General features: G+C 42.8%; 1 non-coding gene across 1 annotated transcript; it reads right to left on the reverse strand.

Annotated features, from left to right (window-relative positions):
* Positions 1-20,718: 20,718 nt before the first annotated feature.
* LOC143965146 (U6 spliceosomal RNA) lies at positions 20,719-20,829 on the reverse strand. Its single transcript, XR_013271546.1, has one exon. It is a non-coding gene; the product is annotated as a U6 spliceosomal RNA (small nuclear RNA).
* Between the last annotated feature and the right edge of the window lie 309 nt (positions 20,830-21,138).

Here is a 21,138-nt window from a genome sequence, read left to right on the forward strand (position 1 = left end):
ATAGCTTCAACTACCCCCCTGGTGATAGCCAAGGAGTTGGAAGCATGGGTAGATCTGCCCCTTTCACTATTTGGGAGATGCCACCTCTTTAAAATGGTCAGGTTCGCTAGACTATTGTATCCATTACAGACCTTACCTCTATTACTGAAACTTACTGATGTCCAAAAGATACACACTGCACTGCTCGCATTAATTTGGCATGTCAGAAACGTTGTCTTCTGAAGAGGGAAGGTGTCAGTACTAGGATCCCTTTAGGACCCAGCACAACTCACCTGACAAAGCCTTTACCTGGGAAACAACAGTGATTGGCCAGCTCACCTTTAAATCACCTGTATCAGCATTCAATCAGTGCTTGTGTTAGAGTTTACCTTTGTGTTTGAGCCAGCTGATATCTGCTCTGTGTATTTTGTTTATGACCGGGCTCATTTGACCCTGCTTGCTCGCTTCTGATTCAGTACCATTTGGTCTCTGATCTACCTGTGTATGACCCAGCTTGCTTAGACTACTTCTACTGTAGTACCTTCATCTGCAGCGGTGAACTACAAGCACCAGCTAACATCTATCCTCATCTGCAGCGGTGAACTACATGGTCCAGCAAACATCTACCTTCATCTGCAGAGGTGAATTACAAGTCCCAGCTGACCTGCTCTGCTTAGATCTTCTCATGGTATGTGCTCTTGTTCTTTGAACTGTTTGTATAATCAGCACATCTGAACTGTTACCTGTTATTTGCTCCTAGCCTGACAGAAGCTCGAGTGCGCCTGCCCAGTATAAGGCCCCTTTCATACTGGGGCAGTGCTGGCATCTGCGGTAAAGCAGCGCCGCTTTACTGTAGCTTTAGCGGCTGTCTTCGGGCCACTAGTGGGGCAGTTTTAACCCCTGCTAGTGTCCGAAAAAGGGTTAAAACTGCCCGCAAAGCGCCGCTGCAGCGGTGTTTTGTCGGCGGTAAAGCCGCACTGCCCCATTGATTTCAATAGGCAAGAGTTGTTTAGGAGCGGTGAATATACCGCTCCAAAGATGCTGCTAGTAGGACTTTTTTTACCATCCTGCTAGCGCACTGCTCCAGTGTGAAAGCAGCCTCTTTTTTCAGGCTATTTTTAGTGCTGTAGTGCATGCAAATGCCTCAGTGTGAAAGGGGCCTTAGATTCTATAATCTTTCCTGCCTATTGAGACAAGGTACTGATTGGTTGTCCAAAAACTCTTGTTACTCTAACTACATGCTGGAGGGCACCATTGTGTCTCCGTTTAATCTCCAGGCTGTCCTTCACTCCAGGCTACATGCCCTTCCCCAGCCCCTGAGATCCAACCTCTTGATTAGAAACACTGTTATTGCCTGGAGAGAAATACAGAGACTCCTGGGCCTACCATTCACCATCTCAAACCACCTTCCCATACTTGGCAGCCCAATGTCCCCCCTTCTATGGATTCCAAGGCCTTTGCTCAATGATTATCCTCAGGCATAACAACCATCTCTAAAGTCATTGATCCTGCCCAAGGTTCTTTTAGACCCTTTTCAGAACTCACTAAACAGTACACCTTATGCCATCACAGGTGTATCACTATCATCAGCTAACCAGCTACCTCAGGTCCTGCTTCAGCTCATGCCAACACCCTTGTCAACGCTCTTTTATTGATGATCTAATACATCTGGGCCAATACTCCATATCAGAGATATACTCCAACCAAATCACCCATCAGGCTTCAGAATACCACATTGTTCCCTTCAAACCCTGGATCTCTATCCTTGGTGAACAAGAAAAGATCCTTGCAGGATATCAAAAAATCAGCTCTCTGGTGATATGTGAAAGAGAAACCCAGTTCAAAATCACCCATCAGGTGTATCTATCGTTTCGCCACAGCAAAATTGACTCCTCTCTCCCTTGGTGCACTATTCCAAGACCATCCCTGTTACTCAGATTATGGACCTGTCAAGCAGTCTCCACCTTTTGGGACCAGGTTTTGAAATACATTGATAAGTCTCAGCATTTACTTCTACCTAAGGACCCTCTGTTATGCCTTTTCAGCTGTGACACCTCACAGGCTTCCTCTTCAATGCCTACCTGTGCCCCTCCTCCTCAATGGGTCCAAATCTGCCTTCCGACAGCTCACAGGGAGATAATGTAAGCTTAGATCACCCCTTTTCGCCTCAAATTGCCTCGGTAAAACAAGCACTCTTAACACTATTTCACATTGAGAAATTAGACACTATCACCCAACATTCTACATCACTGAAACGCTTCAAGATGGCGTTGCTTCATGGAACACTCTTTCTCTCCAGAAGAAATCTCTTCTCACATGACTCCCTTCCGCAATACGGACTAGTACCTGCATGCAGAACTTGCTAATACACTGGGTAAACTTAGGATCCAGGACACATCCAACGCCTTAACCTCTCATATCCCCCCCAGGCATTCCACCTTATCTATGTGATTAAGTAGTACATTATTTAATGTGAAATGTTTGATATTTCTTCATAATTTTAGTAATATTTCTACCCGTTTCCAGGGTGAATGCTCACCTGCTTCCACTCCCTTGACCACCACTTGACAGAACCTCCAGTTAGTTACTCTTGTTGGACCAGATACTGTATTATTAGTTATCTCATTAATGTTTGTAGGCTCCAAACCATACAGTTTTGTCCTGCTTAGTATGCAATATATATTTTTTTACTTTATTGCCTTTGTTGGCAGACTACTCCTGCATCAACAAATCTTGTACATTATGAAAACTTGTACTATATGAAAATTGACTAAATAAATATATACATATATATCGTGTAAAAAAGACAGGAGACACTTTGGGACAAGTCCTTTATTAAAAGATAAAAAAAAATGGCCCACGATGTAAATCCATCTCACGCCGCCGACGAGGCGAAAAAAGAAAACGCAACACCTCCGCCTCCATGGGAGGCTCTCGATGAGTGACGCTTCTTCTGGATGACAGCTGTTATATAGCTGAGGATGCAGTTTTTGGAACAGTACCACAGCAAATTTACATTTCTAAAGGAAAAAAGTTATTTAAACTGGTATGAATATTAAGGGCAACCCAGAACCAAAAATTAAAAAACAGTTGTTGGGGGGTCCCCCCAAAATCCATGCCAGGCCTTTCAAGTTTGGTATGGAAATTAAGGGGAACCCTGCACCAATTTTTTTTTTTTAAATGGAGTAGGGGTCTCCCTAAAATCCATACCAGACCCTTCAGGTCTGTTTTATAACAGAAAGTAAAAAAATATCTTGTGTCAGTCCTTTTTTTGTTTATAGCGCAAAAAAACAAACAAACACATAGGTGATCAAATACCACCAAAAGAAAGCTCTCTTTGTGGAAAAAAAAGGCATAAATTGAATATGGGTATAGCATTGCATGACTACGCAATTGTCTGATAAATAATACAGTGCAGTTTCACAAAAAACGGCTTGGTCAGAAAGGAGGTGTAAATCTTCCTGAGGACAAGTGAATAAGCTGGCCATAGATGAATAAAATTTAGAACAAAAATTCTTGAGAAATAAAGGTTTTAAGAAAGCTTATTTTTCTAACCATTAGTAGGTCAAATTAACATTCTTTTTCTACAATATTGACAAGGAGCAGTTTGGAAAATATTCTTGATCAAACACATTTCTAACAGTGTATGTAGTTTTTATTAAGTAAAGTCCTTTCATTCCAACTTTAAATGTTAAAAGCAAACAAAATTTTTAATGACGGGGGGTTTGGCGACCGAGCTCCGGAATGGACGCTTAACTCTGAGCTCCGCTCGGCCGCTGGAGAGATACAAGCCGCATTCCAGATAGCCAGCACCAACAAAGGGGACACGCACCTCCGCTTAACAGGCGTACCCCCGGGAAGCCTCCAGTCACCCTGAAAAGCAAAAAAGGGCAACAGCAGCCTCAGAAAATTCCCAACTTCTTCCCGCTGCTTGATCCACACCAAAATGGCGGCGGCACATGCACGGAGCTTCAGGGAAACCCAGGGACATTCCGCAGTAGAGGAGACAGCGGATCCTCTAAACAGAACACAGCAGCAACGCAGCGGAGCAGCTCATCTTCTGGCACAAACACACCATCCACAAGCAGCCCAGCCAAACAAAAGAAGAGGATGAGTTCACTGGAAGAGCCACACTCAGAGCCAGATATGGAGGTAAGCGGGCCTATAGACAGCAACAATGAGACACAGCTCGACATGCCTGACACCATTGCAGCCTACCCCACCTCCGACAGGCCAATGTCCGACACTGTATTAAAGGAGTTGCTATTATCACTAAAAGCATCCCTTCACCCAGACTTAACAGCAGGAATAAAGAGGTGCCAAAGAGAGCTGCAAGCTCTGGGAGACAGAGTAGACCAGATGGGAGACTACTCGATCTCATACAACATGTTAGTAGATGCCCACACATCCCATAATGAGGAAATGGCTGAGAAACAAGGTGGCAGACCTAGAAGACAGGTCTAGAAGGCAAAATATAAAAATTAGAGGCATCCCAGAAACTATCCCAGCCACCCAACTACTGCAATATGCTCAAACACTCTTCTCAACCTTAGTTCCTGGCATATCATCCCAAGACATGATAGTGGATAGAATTCATAGAGTCCCAAAACCGTAATTTCTTCCAGAAAACACTCCCAGAGACGTTCTCTTGCGCATGCATTACTACCATGCTAAAAAATAAATTCTCTCAGCTTTCCACAGGAATGACAATAAACATCCACAATATGCAGACATAATTCTACTCCCTGACTTATCCAGGCACACCCTGCAGAAATGCCGCAATTTGGCAACCATAACCAAAGCCCTGAGGAATCACAACATACCCCACAAATGGAAATATCCTGCAAAACTATCAGTCCTGCATAATGGTTCCACAGTCCTCCTATCCACTTTGGACGAGAGAATAGCAATCCTGCGCCAATGGGGCATACTAGCACCACAAGACTCACCAGACACAATACCAGTACTGGCTCCTAGGCATATTCAGGAAGATTGGCAAGTCGTCTCACATAATAAGATCACAAAAAAGATTGCTGGCTAGGGATGAGCTTCGTGTTCGAGTCGAACATACGTTCGACTCGAACATCGGCTGTTCGCCCGTTCAGCCAAATTTGTGTGGCGCTCACGGCCCACAATGCACTGTGTCATCGCAGTGCATTGCTGGCTCATGATTGGCCAAGCATGCACTGTGACCCCGCATGCTTGGCCAATCACAGCGCCAGCAGCGAGGAGAGCCATGATTGGCCACAGGCAGGATGCCTGTGGCCTTTCATAGCTCAGGCTGTGTAGTACACGCCCCACACTATATAAGGCCGCCAGCGCGGCGGCCTTGTGTAGTGTGTTGGCGTCTGAAGCAGTTAGTGGGTGTTCTGTGTACCTTCAACACAGTACACACCGATGATAATCGGCCGATTTTCGATCTTGCTGTTGTGTAGTGGTTGTTGTCTGTGTGCCCTGACCGCAGTATACACCGCTATATTCACCTCACCTATATAGCTAGTGATCTATCTTTTATAATAGAGCTTGCAGTCAGTAGTGTTAGGAGCTTGTGCGTGCTGTCTGCGTGCTCTGTACCCAGTACACACCGCTATATCCACCTACATAGCTCTTCTTTATTTGAGCCCACTTGCCATCTGCAGGAGTTATTGGAAGTTGTGTGTGCCTCCAGCACAGCACAGTATACATCTGTATATACCCCTTTATCTCTGGTGTTCTATAATAAAGGCATCTGCAGGAGTTAGTGGGTGTTTTGTGCCTCCAGCACAATATACACCTGTATCTACCCTTTATTGCTGTTCTCTAATAGAGCCATCTGCAGGGCTTAGTGGGTGTTGTGTGACTCCATTACAGTATATCCCTTTATCTCTGGTGTTCTATAATAAAGGCATCTGCAGGAGTTGTGGGTGTTGTGTGCCTCCAGCACAATATACACTACCCAACTGCTGTTTTACCCAACTTCCTTCAGGCCATTACCATGTCTGGAAGGCCAGCAAGGAGAGGCAGACAGGCGCGAGCCGATAAAAGAGGGCAAGCAGGCTCTGTGTCTAGAGACAACAGTGCTGGTCGTGGACGCGGTGCATTGTCATCAGCACGTGTCCATGGGACACGCTTGTCCTTCTTTTCGGCAGCTGGACATGTTGAACCGCAACATTCCAATGACTTGGTAGAGTAGATGACCAAGCCCTCTTCATCCTCCTCATCCTCTCTCACTCAGTCTCAGGGTACTAGCAAAGCAGCTGCCAACGCATCGTCTTCCCTCCTCTCAATGTCATCATCAGTGACTCCTTCCCTAGACCCACCACGTCCTCCTGAGGAGTCTCCTGAACTCTTTGAGCACAGTGTTGGGTACATGCTCCAGGAGGATGCCCAGTGTTTTGTAGCCTCTGATGACACTCAGCTAGAGGAAGGCAGTAGCGTGAATGCAGAGAGAGGGGATGCTCAAGAAGGACAGCAATCTGGCAGTCATGTTCCACAAGCTGCAGCATATTGCCAGGTTTGCTACAGCGATGAAGAGGGAGGGGATGATGAGGGCACTGACTCCACGTGGGTGCCTGGTAGGAGAGAGGAGGAGGAGGAGGAGGAGGCACATGTCCAACGAGGCAGGATGCCCTCCGGGGCCCAGCTTAGGGGCAGCACACCGACTGAATCACACCGCAGAGCTCCGCCTGTGCAGGGCGCTGCCTCTGCGCGTTATTCTAAAAGTTCTTTGGTGTGGGCCTTTTTTGAGACGAGTGCATCAGATCGCACCGCTGCTATTTGCAACATATGTCTCAAGCGTATCTCGCGTGGCCAAAACATCAGCCGCTTGGGCACCACATGCTTGACCAGACATATGTTGACCTGCCATGCAGCTCGTTGGCAAGCGTACCTCAAAGACCCACACCAAAGAAAAAAGCGGACCTCTCCTTGCTCCTCATCAGCTGGCATCTCCAACCCCACTAGACCTTCAGTCCTCTCTGAAACCTGCTCTGAGAGGAATGAAGGTGTAGAATTAGGTGTGTCACAGCCAAGTGCTTCCGGGCACTCTGCTAGCGGTACACCCACGTCCGATTATAGCAGGCAAATGTCCCTGCCCCACAACAAACCTACACAGTCCCTGTCTTGTTTGCACCGCATGTATACTGCTGTTCTGAGTATATGGGGCCTGGGGGCCACACACATTTCCTTTTTCTAATATGGGTACGGGGTTCCCCTTAATATGCCTACAAGACCCAAAGGGGCTGGTAATGGGCAGGGAGGGCTACCCATGCCATTTTTCTCAATGATTTTCAACCATATTGCAGGAACCAGATATAACATTAAAACCGCAAGCAGCTTTAAATGACGTTATTTCCGTTAAATGTAATTTTGTGCAGGGACTGTTCTAAACACGGGAAACACGTGGCACTTCACAGGCATACTACAGACACCCCCAGGCACCATATTTAAAGGAATATTTCACTTTTTTTTCCACTTTAATCGTCATTAAAATCAGTGCTCCCGCCAAAATGGCCATTTTTAAAAACATTTTAGGCATTGACCCAGGTCCCCTGGGGCAGGAGCCAGGCCCCCAAACCCTTTTTAGCACAGTATCTTGCATATTAGCCGTTAAAATTAGCACTTTTAATTTCGAACGTTCGAGTCCCATAGACTTCAATGGGGTTCTAACGTTCGTACGAATTTGGGGTCCGTTCGAAAGTTCTGGTGCGAACTGAACCGGGGGGTGTTCGGCTCATCCCTATTGCTGGCGAAACCTGTGACTAACACATGTACAAGCTTTCATCTCTCTCTCTCTCTTCGGTCACAGGGATCAATAATGAAATCCTTGTATTCACCCCCCAAGTTTCATTAGATCCCATTCTTAAATTTCTTTATTTATAGGTTGGTTTTATTTTGTTATAACTGCTATTTAAGCATCATGTTTGAAGGTAGCATCAGAAGAAGGAGAACGGCACATATTCCCTGGACGGACAACATACAGAGCAAAATAACATCCAATCAAAAACCACTGCTCCAGAGGAGGAAAACCAGACGCAGTGAGTACGCTACCACACAACAAACCCTAAAACACCATAATGAATATTAAATGTGTATCCATTAATGTTAGCGGCCTTAACCATCCTGCTAAACGGCATTCCGTGTGGACAGAGGCCATAAAGCAGAGAGCGGACATCCTTTGTGTGCAGGAAACACACTTTCAGACAAACAAGCAACCCAAATGCACACACAAAGATTATCTCCACATTTTTTAAGCTACAACTCCAGAAGGCAAAAAAGGTGGAGTGCTCCTAGCGATACGTAACACTGTAACCTTCCAACACAAAGAAACAATCCTGGCTGATAACGGACGCTATGTTATAGTAAAACTCAACCCTGTATACTTTGGTATCAATTTATGCACCAAACTCCCACCAGACAAGGTTCCTAAGCAGGATATTTAAAAAAGTGAAGTCCCAACCATACAGGCGCATCATAATAGCAGGGGACTTTAACTCAATTGTAGATCCAAAATTAGATACCGCTGCACACAAATTCAGGAATGCCGTACGCCTAGATAAAGCGCTACACGAAATGGAATTATTTGACGCATCGAGATGTATGCATGCCAATGAGAGGGACTATACATTTTTCTCACATAAGCATTGCTCGTACTCACATATAGACCTATTTTTGACCAACAAAAGTATAGCACAGATCCATGATATTACGTGGACAGACCATGCAATCATTTCTATGACTATAGCTCAAAAGGGTGCCTCCCCCTCCTCACCCATCTGGCGTAATAACATTAGGTTATTCCAAGAACCAAAAACTTCCCAAGAAATTACTCAACATCTCTTAGGCTTCTTCCACAACAATGCACATTCGGTAGACAATCCATTTTCAGTCTGGAATGCTCACAAGGCATACTTGAGAGACATATTAATCCACTCCGCACACTAGAAATAGATAAGGTAATCTCAGATATCCACAGGACAGAAATGCAAAATAAAATTACACCAAATGCAAAGTCAGCCCAAAAACTCACCTACCTTAGAGAGAAGTTAGGAGAACTCCTAACCCACCAATATGATATCTACGTTAGACGTTTACAACTACACTCATATACCAATGCCAACAAAGCTGGTAAATATTTGGCCAACAAAATTAAAACAGCACAATCCAAAACAAGAATCACGCATCTTATTCACCCTACCTTCAAACACAAAGTCATAAATCCACAAGAAATCTCAGAACAATTTGCTACATATTACATGTTGTGATATGGCTGAACCAGAGTGACTCCATCTTTATAAGTTCACATAAGATTAACTTGGGTAACTTTACTAGTTAGCTTAAACTCTGTATCTGCAGACTATGGCAGTTTTTCTGTGGACATGCATATAAGACAATATAGCTTGCATAGGCAGTTTTATTCTGTACTGTCTAAATAAAGAAATTGTGTCACAATATGTCTGAGCCACATATCCCATGACTGTGATTCAGAAGCAGATTACATAATTAATGATATGTAATGATATGTAATGATATGTAATGATATGTAATGTACGCCTCTGTATTAACCACACCCATGTTCTATGCAATGATTGGCTGATAAGGGTGCATATAAAATGCAGCCCCTCCCACAATACGCCAGACAACTGCTGAACTGTAATCTTGACTCATCCCTTCTTGTTGTTGCCTTAATACTGCAGTGTTAAGTAAAGTGTTTCGTGAGTATTGTAATTGCGTTAGTTATACCTCTAGCTGGGGTCTTTGTCAGGTATATATAGAAATGCCATTTTAATCACAACATTACAGTGATCTATACAACATAAGAAACGACACATCTACCATTCAACCATCAACCTCTAGTATACAAAACTTCTTGAGAGACCTAAAATTACCCTCCCTATCAGAGACCCAATTACAAACACTGAATGCCCCATTTACAATACCTGAAATTGAAAGAATCATATCCACTTTACCAAATGGAAAGTCACCAGGCCCAGATGGATTCAGCAATGAATACTTCAAAATTTACAAAAATATCTTAGCCCCACACATGCAAAAAGTATTCCAACAAGCCGCTACTGAAACCTCATTTCCTTCTGAGATGTTAAAGGCACACATAATTACACTACCGAAACCTGGGAAGGATCCAATAACACCAAGTAATTTCAGACCCATATCGCTATTAAACACAGATGTCAAAGTGTATGCCAAACTTATAGCCAAAAGATTAGCAGAATATATACCCTTTATAATCCAAAGAGACCAGATGGGCTTTGTGCAGGGGAGGCAGACCTCGGACGCTACTAGGCGTAACATATTGCATCATGTTGAAAGAACCAAAGCGCCTTCTCTGCTTCTATCTATAGATGCAGAGAAGGCATTTGATAGGATATATTGGGGTTATATGATGGAAGTGTTAACCAAATTTGGATTTTCTGGTCACATTCTGAAAGCAATGATGGCGTTGTACTCTCACCCATCTGCACAAGTGTTTACTTTATGCTGTCCTCTCCATTTAGCATCACTAATGGGACCCACCAGGGCTGTCCACTATCTCTGACAATATTCAATCTCATGATAGAACCCCTGGCGGAGTCCATTAGAACCCACACTAGCATCTCTGGCTTCCAGTTTGGATCACGACACCATGTAATCAATTTATTTGCGGATGATGTAATTTTAATGTTATATAACCCAATTAAATCTCTCCCATCAGCCCACAAAATCCTACAAAGATTTGGAGAAATATCCTATTAGAAAGTTAATTTCGCTAAATCCCTAATCTTGAATCTAGGAACATCGCAAAAAGACAGAGTCAAACTACAAGATTCTCTCCCTTATAGCTGTAGCGACAAGGGCATAACATACTTGGGTAATAATCTGACGGCATCCACAAAAGATTTAATTAACGCAAATTTTGGCTGAATTTCGGCCAGCAAAAGACTGAGAGCATGTTCTCAATTTTTCGGTTGGAAAAAGTTCCTATCCGAAAATGCATTTGTGTGTATGCAATTTAGACGTGAAAAAACTCATGCATGCTCAGATTCAACTATGAGACAGAAGCTATTGGCTACTGGCTATTGAACTTCCTTTTTCTAGTCCCGTTGTACATCACCGCGTTCTTGACGGATGGAATTTGGTGTGACCTTGTGTACGCAAGACAGCTTGAACGAAAACCTGTCGGAATTCCATCGGGCAAACCGTCAGAGCTTTTTCCGACCAAAATTCAGATCGTGTGTACGTGGAATCAGATTTTTCTTAACAATTTTAGTTTGAAGCACTATCCATCTATGACCAGATTTAGTGCTCCTGTTCAAGAGGCACAAGAGGCTGAAATTCTGGTATTTGCATCTGATCTCTACAATTAAACCTTTCAAAGGTAATTCAAGTGCATTAAAAGGAAGAGTCAGGGCTGGGTCTGTGATGTATATGCCATATGCCATTTATTTACCACTTCAAAACTGGGGTCTTTCCCCTCCTTCCTGCCCTGGCCAATTTTCAGCTTTTAGTGCTGGTGCACTTTAAATGACAATTGCACTGTGATGCAACACTGTACCCATATAAGATTTTTTTTTTCTTTTTTGAGACAGATAGAGCTTTCTTTTTCTGGTATTTAATTTCACCTGAGTTTTTTATTTATTTTTTCTAAACAAATGAAAAAATAAAAAACATTTTTGAAAATTTTTTTTTTTTTCGTTTCTGTTATAAAATTTTACAAATAAGTAATTTGTTTCCTTCACTGATGTTCACTCATTAGGCTGCATTGATGGGGACTAATAGGCTGCACTGATGGGCATTAATAAGATGGCACTAATGGGCACTGATGAAGCAAAACTGATGAGGTGGCACTGATGAGGCTGCAGTGATAAGCAGCACTGATAGTCAGCACTGATCTACACTGATAGGCAGCGTTAATGGGCACTGGTAGACAGCACTGATAGACACTGATAGGTGCAACCGATAGACAATGATAGGTGGCACTGATAGGCGGCACTGGTAGGCAGCACTGATGGGCACTGATAGGTGGCACTGATGGGCATGATAGGTAGCACGGATGGGCACTGATGGGGCTGCACTGATAATCAGGACACTGCAAGTAATTTTGATAACTGGCAAGTTTGTTACATGTGATTAGCTATGATTGGACAAAGGGGGTGCATGGGGGGCGTGTGGATCTGGGAAGGCATCCATGGACACCCTCCCAGAATGAGAGAGCAACTCTGTAGCTGTCTTTCCGCTGTAGTATGGGTCTGAAGTGGTTAAATAAACCTTTTACTTGTAGGACTCATTGGAGTGTGGCTATTTTTTCTGAGGACAGGTATTTATACTACATGCATTTAAAAGTAACATTTTCAGCCAGCAGTTGGAACATTTTCTTTATTTCACATATTAAAAAGGCTTAGCTTAACTGAAAATGAATTATTAACATAAGCTTCACTTTCATACAGCTAAATATGTCCATCACCCTTCTCTTCCATCTCTATATGCAGACTTTCAATTAAAAAAATAGAGCTACTACACTGTTCTCTTTTCACCCAGAATGCTCTGTAACAAAAGCATCATTGGGTGTACTCTTTAATAAATGCTTACCTAAGAAACAGTTACTAAAAATGAAAATACCATTCATCTACAACCATTTTAGTATGCCTTTCAATTCTTGATAACATAGAGAAATATTGCTAATTGTAAAGCAGCTTTTTTTCTTTTCTTTCAAAAGTGATGAATTTGATTCATATCTGTATTCACTGTATTGCTGGTGAAAAGAAAAAAATAACTTCTTGGTTATCTAGATTGTTTGAGAGATATACTGTATATATATTTGTTCCTTGATCCTCAGCAAAGGATTTATTTAATTTTATGAAGATACAATTTTATTTTATTTTTTCATAAGAAGTAGCAGCATCTCTCAGTATAAATATACGCCATGAGATAAAAGAATAAGTACATCAATATTTTGTTTTGGATTTCTGAAGAAGCAAAGGAAAAGGGTTGAAGGGAAGAACATTATTTTACTGAAAGTGATAAAATACACTCATTAGGAAGTAGCTATTATCCAGCCACACATTTTGTTTATTGATCTGCAGATATACGTGTTGTGTCATAAATTTGCTATAAACAAAAAAAAAAAGAAAAAAGCAAAGCCGAAAAGAACATTATGACAGATGTATTGTAACAGGTTAATGATAATGATAGCCTCTTTGTGAATGCTTGTGTTTTCCTGCACTTATTCCAGGGTGATTGCAATTGCTTACATCATTGTCTACCGATGACTGCTTTCTTACTCCTAAATTTAAGTCTATATATTTATTTTAGCATGCATATGTTTTCTAATTGTTTTAACTTGATTATATTCTAAAATTAAAACAAATTAAAACAAATTTTGTTCACTTTTCATTGAGTGTGATTTGGTAAGATTACTTTTACTTTTTAAGTTTAGTTTTATTAGTCAATAATGCTACAATAAAAATTATAGTATATAGCAAACATTTATTTATACACAAACACACACACATGCAGGCACATACATACTGAATACATATATATATATATATATATATATATATATATATATATATATTATTTTTAAATGCTTTTTATTCCTACCAATAAATCAATAATAAATTACCAAATATTTATGCGCTTGATGCTAGAAGGTATTGCTTCACACTATGTTCCAGATACAGAAAAAAAAAAACACTAAAATAATAACTAAAAGAAGTGCGCAAAACCTCTGACCATAAAAATCACAATGAAAGTAAATAATACAGTGATACAAATAATATCAGCAGCAATAACCAAAACCACCAAGTGGAAAAAATAAAAATATATTCAATATAAATCAAACAATGATTTAATAGAAATGAAAGTCAACTCCCAAAGGAATATATAGGGCTCCACTATGGAGCCAAAATAAACAATCTTCTGTGAAAATGAAAGTCCACTCCAGAAAGTATATTTCAGGGCTGCACTAGGGGTCAGTGTAGAATCTAGTAAAATGCCACAGTTCCACAAGTTTTAGTTCCAACCACATTGGACACACCATATACACTGAGCAAAATTATAAACGCAACACTTTTGTATTTGCTCCTATTTATCATGAGCTGAACTCAAATATCTATGACTTTTTCTATGTACACAAAAGGCCTATTTCTCTCAATTATTGTTCAGAAATCTGTCTAAATCTGTTAGTGAGCACTTCTCCTTTGCCGAGATAATCTATCCATCTCACAGGTGTGGCATATCAAGATGCTGATTATACAGCATGATTATTGCACAGGGGTGCCTTAGGCTGGCCACAAATAAAAGGCCATTCTAAAATGTGCAGTTTTATCACACAGCACAATGCCACAGATGTCACAAGTTTTGAGAGAGCGTACATTTGGCATGCTGACTGCAAGAATGTCCACCGGAGCTGTTGCCCTTGAATTGAATGTTAATTTCTCTACCATAAGCCACCTCCAAATGTGTTTCAGAGAATTTGGCAGTACATCCAACCGGCCTCACAACCACAGACCACGTGTAACCACACCAGCCCAGGACCTCCACATTCAGCATCTTCAACTTCCAGATTATCTGAGACTAGCCACCTAGACATCTGCTGCAACAATCTGCTTGCATAACCAAAGAATTTCTGCACAAACTGTCAAAAACTGCCTCAGGGAAGCTCATCTGCATGCTCATCATCCTCATCGGGGTCTCGACCTGACTGCAGTTTGTCATCGTAACCGACTTAAGAGGGCAAATACTCACACTCAATGGCATCTGGCACTTTGGAGAGATGTTCTCTTCAAGGACGTATCCTGGTTTTCACTGTACAGGGCAGATGGCAGGCAATGTGTATGGTGTCATAATGGTGAGTGGTTTGCTGATGTCAATGTTGTGGATCAAGTGGCCCATGGTGGCGGTGGGTTTATGGTATGGGCAGACGTATGCTTTGGACAACGAACACAGGAGCATTTTATTGATGGCATTTTGACTGCACAGAGATACCGTGGTGAGATTATGAGGCCCATTGTTGTGCCATTCATCCACGACCATCAACTCATGTTGCAGCATGATAATGCAAGGTCCCATGTTGCAAGGATCTGTACACAATGTATGGAAGCTGAAAACATCCCAGTTCTTGCATGGTCAGTATACTCACTAGACATGTCACCCATTGAGTATGCTCACTAACACAGATTTAGCCTAGGTTCACAATGACTTTGGGAATGAAATTGTGCGAGTTCAGCTGTGTCGAGATTCTCACAGTAAGATTAAAAGGAAAATACAAAGAGCCATAGAGTATTATTGCTTAAATAAAATTAATTTCAAGCAAATATACTCACATGCACCTTAGGGTAAGGGAAGCTCACAGACACCATGCTGCAGTACACCAGCGGTTGTGATAATGTCATAGCCCAGTCTATGCAAGGGACAAGCTTAGGGGATATAAAAAGAAGGTTGATTCCTCATGTCCCCTGAGGATGTCCCTTGCATTGAAGAAACATGCAGGGAGCTGTCTATGATGCCATCACATATGCTGATGTTACCCTGAGAAGCTTGTAAATATATTTGCTTGAAATAAACTGGTGTTTTTAGCAATATTACTCTATGGTCCTTAGTATTGTATTTTCCTTTGAATCTTACTGCAGAGAATTGCACTTTCCAGACAGCCAGCAGAGGACCTGGCAGGCGTGGAGGTTATTGTTATACCCCGGTGTGATTCATATTTGGTGTATCCTGCGCTAGTGATCTCTTATAATATGGAGATCCTGGTTATCCAGTATGGTGATTAATATATCTATGTCTGAGATGGTGGTGACTAAAACACGTGGAACTGTGGCATTTCATTTTCACACAAGATTCTACACTAGTCCCCTAGTGCAGCCCTGAAATATTCTTTTGGGAGTGGACTTTAATTTTCACAAAAAATTGTTTATATTGGCCCCCTAGTGGAGCCCTATATACTACTTTGAGAGTAGACTTTCATTTCTATTATATAATTGTTTGATCTATATTGAATATGTCTTTATTTTTTCACTTTATTGGTGGTTTTATTTATTGATGTTGATATTATTTGTATCACTTTATTGTTTTATTTCATTGTGATTTTTATGGTCGTGGTTTTTCACACTCTTTTTGTGTATTAAATAAATAAATACATACCGTGTGTATAAATAAATGTGTATTATATGCTATATATATTTGGTAAATTAGGTAGATTGCAGCCACTAAGTGACACTCTCAATTCCTTTTCATATGTTTTCCTTAGTTCCTTTGTTGTAAAAACCTGTTATTAGAAAAGCTCAATAGCTCAAGCTAAAATATGTGTAAATGAGTCACAAGAGTTACTCTTTGCTTATCGTGCGTCCCTTCTTTAACCACTTCCATACCGGGCCTATTCTGGCACTCCTTTCCTACATGTAAAAATCATTTTTTTGCTAGAAAATTACTCAGAACCCCCAAACATTATATATTTTTTTAGCAGACACCCTAGCGAATAAAATGGCGGTCATTGCAACTTTTTATCTCGCACAATATTTGCACGACAAATTTTCGGGGAAAAAAAAATTCATGATTTAAAAAATACAACACTTGTGGCCCGGCAGAAGAACCGAAGAGGGGGACAAGACCCCCGAAGTCGGGAGAAGAGGCCGGCGGCGAGGAAGAAAGCCGGACTCCTCCGCTAGCAAAAGAGCTACAAGAAGATAGCGGAGGAGTCCGGCGAGAAGACCCCCGAAGACGGAAGACCCCCGGAGCTGTGCAATAAAGTATTTTATCTCGTGTGTTGTGTTTTTTTTGTACTTTTATTTTACAGGTGAATGGGTAGGGGTACATTGTACCCCATACTCATTCACATAGGGTGGGGGGCCGGTATCTAGGGGCCCCCTTATTAAAGGGGGCTCCCGGATTCCGATAAGCCCCCCGCCCGCAGACCCCGACAACCAACGGCCAGGGTTGTCGGGAAGAGGCCCTTGTCCTCATCAACATGGGGACAAGGTGCTTTGGGGTGGGGGGGCCGTGCGGCCCCCCCTTCCCCAAGGCACCCCCCATGTTGAGGGCACGCGGCCTGGTATGGCTCAGGAGGGGGGGCGCTCACTTGCCCCCCTTTCCTGGCCGGCCGGGTAGCGTGCTCGGACAAGGGTCTGTTGTGGACTTGGGGGGGACCCCCACGCCGATTTTTTCGGCGTTGGGGTTCCCCTTTAAGTCCATACCAGGCGGCGGGGCCAGCGACGTCTCCTTCGCGGGCCCCGCCTACCTGGATACCCGCTCGAAATGAGCGGACTTTTCTCCGGGCGGGAAAAGTCCACTCATTTCAAAAGTACGGCGGACTGGCACACACACGGGCGGATTGTCCGCCGAAATGCGAGTCCGACGGACAGTATTACGGAAATTCCGAAATACTTAGTCCGCCAGACTGCACGCTGAAAAAGTCAGCTGAAGCCCACACACGAGCTGACTGTCCGCTGAAATGTGTTTCGGCGGACTAAGTAGGCCAGACAGTCCGCCCGTGTGTACGCGGCTTAAGGCATGCGGTGATACCTCACATGTGTGGTTTGAACAGCGTTTACATATGTGGACGGGACTAATGTGTGCGTTCGCTTCGGAGTGCAAGCTACTGGGGACAGGGGCAGTTTAAGTTATTATTTTTTTTACTTAATTTTTTTTAATTTTACTTTCTTTTACTTAATTGTTTTGATCACTTTTATTCCTATTACAAGGAATGTAAACATCCCTTGTAATAGAAATCCTCTCATGACAGGTCAATAAGACCCCACATGTCTTCTCCAGGCTGAAAAGCATGAGATTGGAAAAAAAAATCCATGATCTCATGCTTTACCATCCTCAATTGCGGCTTCGTTGAAATCCGCCGCCCAGACGTGATGTCATTACATTGCATCTGGGCCTCCGACGGTCATAGAGATGACCGGTGCCCATCTGGTCACCAGAAATCTCTATGCTCATCATCTGGCTGTGGCTTATTCTTTCTCCGGGTCCCTGATGGCACGGGAGAGCCCGGGGAAGCACCAGATGGGGATGGGGATGTCCCTTACTGTCACCTGTAAGAACGATCAAGTGGCAGAACTGCCGCTATGATCATTCTTATGGTACACAGAATCGCTGGCTGAAAACAAGGATATCTGAATGATGCCTGTAGCTGCAGGTATTATTTAGATATTCCCACTGAAATTCCAGGACGTCATATGACATCCTTGGGCAGGAAGTAGCTAGATAACTCATAGCACTCTAAAAAGCTTTTATATTAAACATTTATTTAACCACTTGCCGACCGCCGCACGACGATGTACGTCCTATTTTTGAAGAGGGATATCTCGGTAACGGCAGCAGCTGCTGCCACAACCAAGATATCCATCTCTTCAGGCGGCGGTCGGCTGTACGATAACGGTGGTCTCCGTGGCGGATTCGCCGATATCGGCGGCGGGAGAGGTGCCACCCCCCCTCCCGCCGCCCTCTCGCACCTTTCACCACTTACCGGAGCCGTCGGTAGCGGCGGAGGCGATCGGTTCCTTTCATCTGCTGGGCATAGAGACAAGTGAGGCTAAGATGGCCCCCACTCGCCTCTATACCATAGGAGGGCGGAAGCGACATCAAATCATCACTTCCGCCCAAACCTCTTAAAGGTATATTTTTTTTAAAATGTCAGATTTTCTTTTTTTTTTTTTTTTTTTTTTTTTTGCATTTTAGCCCAAATATGAGATCTGAGGACTTTTTGACCCCAGATCTCATATTTAAGAGGACCTGTCATGCTTTTTTCTATTACAAGGGATGTTTACATTCCTTGTAATAGGAATAAAAGTGATCCATTTTTTTTAAAAAACAGTGTAAAAATAAATAATATCAATTAAAATAAATAAGAATTTTTTTTTTTTTTAAAACACCCCATCACGACGAGCTTGCGCATAGAAGGTCAAACCACACATGTGAGGTATCGCCGCGATCGGTAGAGCGAGAGCAATAATTCTAGCCCTAGACCTCCTCTATAACGCAAAAAATGCAACCTGTAGAATTTTTTAAATGTCGCTTATGGAGATTTTTGAAGCTAAAAGTTTGACGCCATTCCACGAGCGGGCGCAATATTGAAGTGTGACATGTTGGGTATCAATTTACTCGGCATACCATTATCTTTCACAATATAAAAAAAAATTGGGCTAATTTTACTGTTGTCTTATTTTTTTATTCAAAAAAGTGAATTTTTTCCAAAAAAAGTGCGCTTGTAAGACCGCTGCGCAAATACGGTGTGAAAAAAAGTATTTCAATGACCGCCATTTTAGGAAGGCCTGGATGCAGGATTAAAAGATTTGTCCCATGCAAGACACTTTAAAGCAGGGGTCTGCAAACTATGTTCCTCCAGTTGTTCGGGAACTACAATCCCCACCATGCCTAGTCATGTCTGAGTTTTACAATGCCCCATGGGACATGTAGTTCTACAACAGCTGGATGGCCTTATTTTGGAGATGCCTCCTTTAAAGCATTCAAGCTCCAATCCATGATCTTAGATTACAAAGGCCTGGACTTGAACCTGGAATGTCTGCTGTGTCTGGCAAACACTCTTCTAGCTGAGCTACCCGAGATGCTGGATGGCACCCTGTCTGATCCATTGGAAAACCCTGCCTTGTGCCTTGACTTCTGCTGAACCATCAACCCTTTGCTCCTCCCATAAACTTCCTGATTTAAGCCATGTCTCTGCACTTCCTGTTTGTCAGATTATTGTGCTCTCTTCAGCTAGTATCTCACTCTCATCTTCCCTGCTGCTGTCCATATTGTACCTCTCTTTATCAACCCTTGGCTTTTTCCTTGAGTACGCTTCTGGCCGATCCCAACCTGCACATGCTCAATAATGATCTTTGGCTTGTTTCACTGACTTTTTTTGACCCATAGACAATGATGAGAACTAATGTGAGAAGGGTGGAGGTAGTGCCTCAGTCCCAAATTGGTTTGCACAACACAGAAAATAATATGTTTTGCCCACTGGACTTTTAAAGAGTCACATCTCAGACGGTTGATGTAAAAATATGAAAAATGTATTTTCATACATTTAAAAACTTGTGTACCTGTCAGAAACCATGAATCAGGTCGAGACAGAAGTACAATTAAATCACACTTGTTTATTAATAAAAAATAAAAAGGTAACTAGAAAAAGCGTAGTCAAAGCATAGCCAGAGTCCAGTAACCGGATTGAGTAGTCAGCCAGGCAAGAGTTCAATAACCAGATTGAGTAATCAGTCAGGCCAGAAGTCAGGGATTCAAGTAGAGCAACAGCAAGCAGGATAAGGAGCCAGAAGGGATGTCAGCAAGCCAGTCTTTAAACAGAACTGCAGGAGATGGTTTCTTGTGATGTGACCAAGGCGAAAGCAGAGGTGAAGTGAGCTGGACAGCTTTAAGTAGGCAGGTCAGACAGACATGATCAGGAACAGCTGGTAACTGTGGAGAGAGATGAGAGCTGGCAATTAGCCGACAGCTCAGCAGCCAGCCCAGAGAAGGAAGGGCTAAGCCAGCCCTGACAGTACCACAATGATAAAGAAGACATAAATGATGAACGTGAATGGTGCTGCATAGAGTTCATATGAAAAAATTAGACATGCTGGACCTGAAGGCACCATACAGATACCCCAATCGATCTAGAGCTGCTGCGTGGCTGATCTCTACGTGTTTCATGAGGTAATTCTCACTTCCTCAGTAGAGGCGCAGGTAGGTATAAGTAGTGCCAAATGATGGTCAACTCTCGCTGGAAAAGTAATCCGGTTGGATAAAGAAGGCAAGAAAAATATGGAACGCTTCACAAATTTGCGTATCATTCTTGCGCAGGGGCCATGCTAATCTTCTCTATGTCGATCCAATTTTAGTATATGTCCTGCTTTTCCGCTTCTGGACCCAGCTTGCTCACCTCCTGGTGGGGCGATCCTGGGGGCTCCGACCTGGTACGAACACACAGCAAAATCCATCTCCACTATCAGAAGCTCTGGTGAATACCAGTTAGTTCTTAGACTCTGCACCTCAGGTGAGCCCACGTCATCTGCCAGGGTGATTGCCTGTGTACTTATCTTGCTGGTCAGTGGTAGTCTGCTATAGAAACTGGTCTTTGCACCTGACCCCTGATTGTGACATGGAGAAAACTGACAAGAAAGTTGTCTCCATTTAAAAACAAAGCTATGGAGCTTCACAGCTTCATACTCTTGATGT

This window comes from Lithobates pipiens, unplaced genomic scaffold (assembly GCF_037356315.1).
Source record: "Lithobates pipiens isolate NorthernLeopardFrog02 unplaced genomic scaffold, aLitPip1_a1.2 Scaffold_8, whole genome shotgun sequence".
Lineage (NCBI taxonomy): Eukaryota > Metazoa > Chordata > Amphibia > Anura > Ranidae > Lithobates > Lithobates pipiens.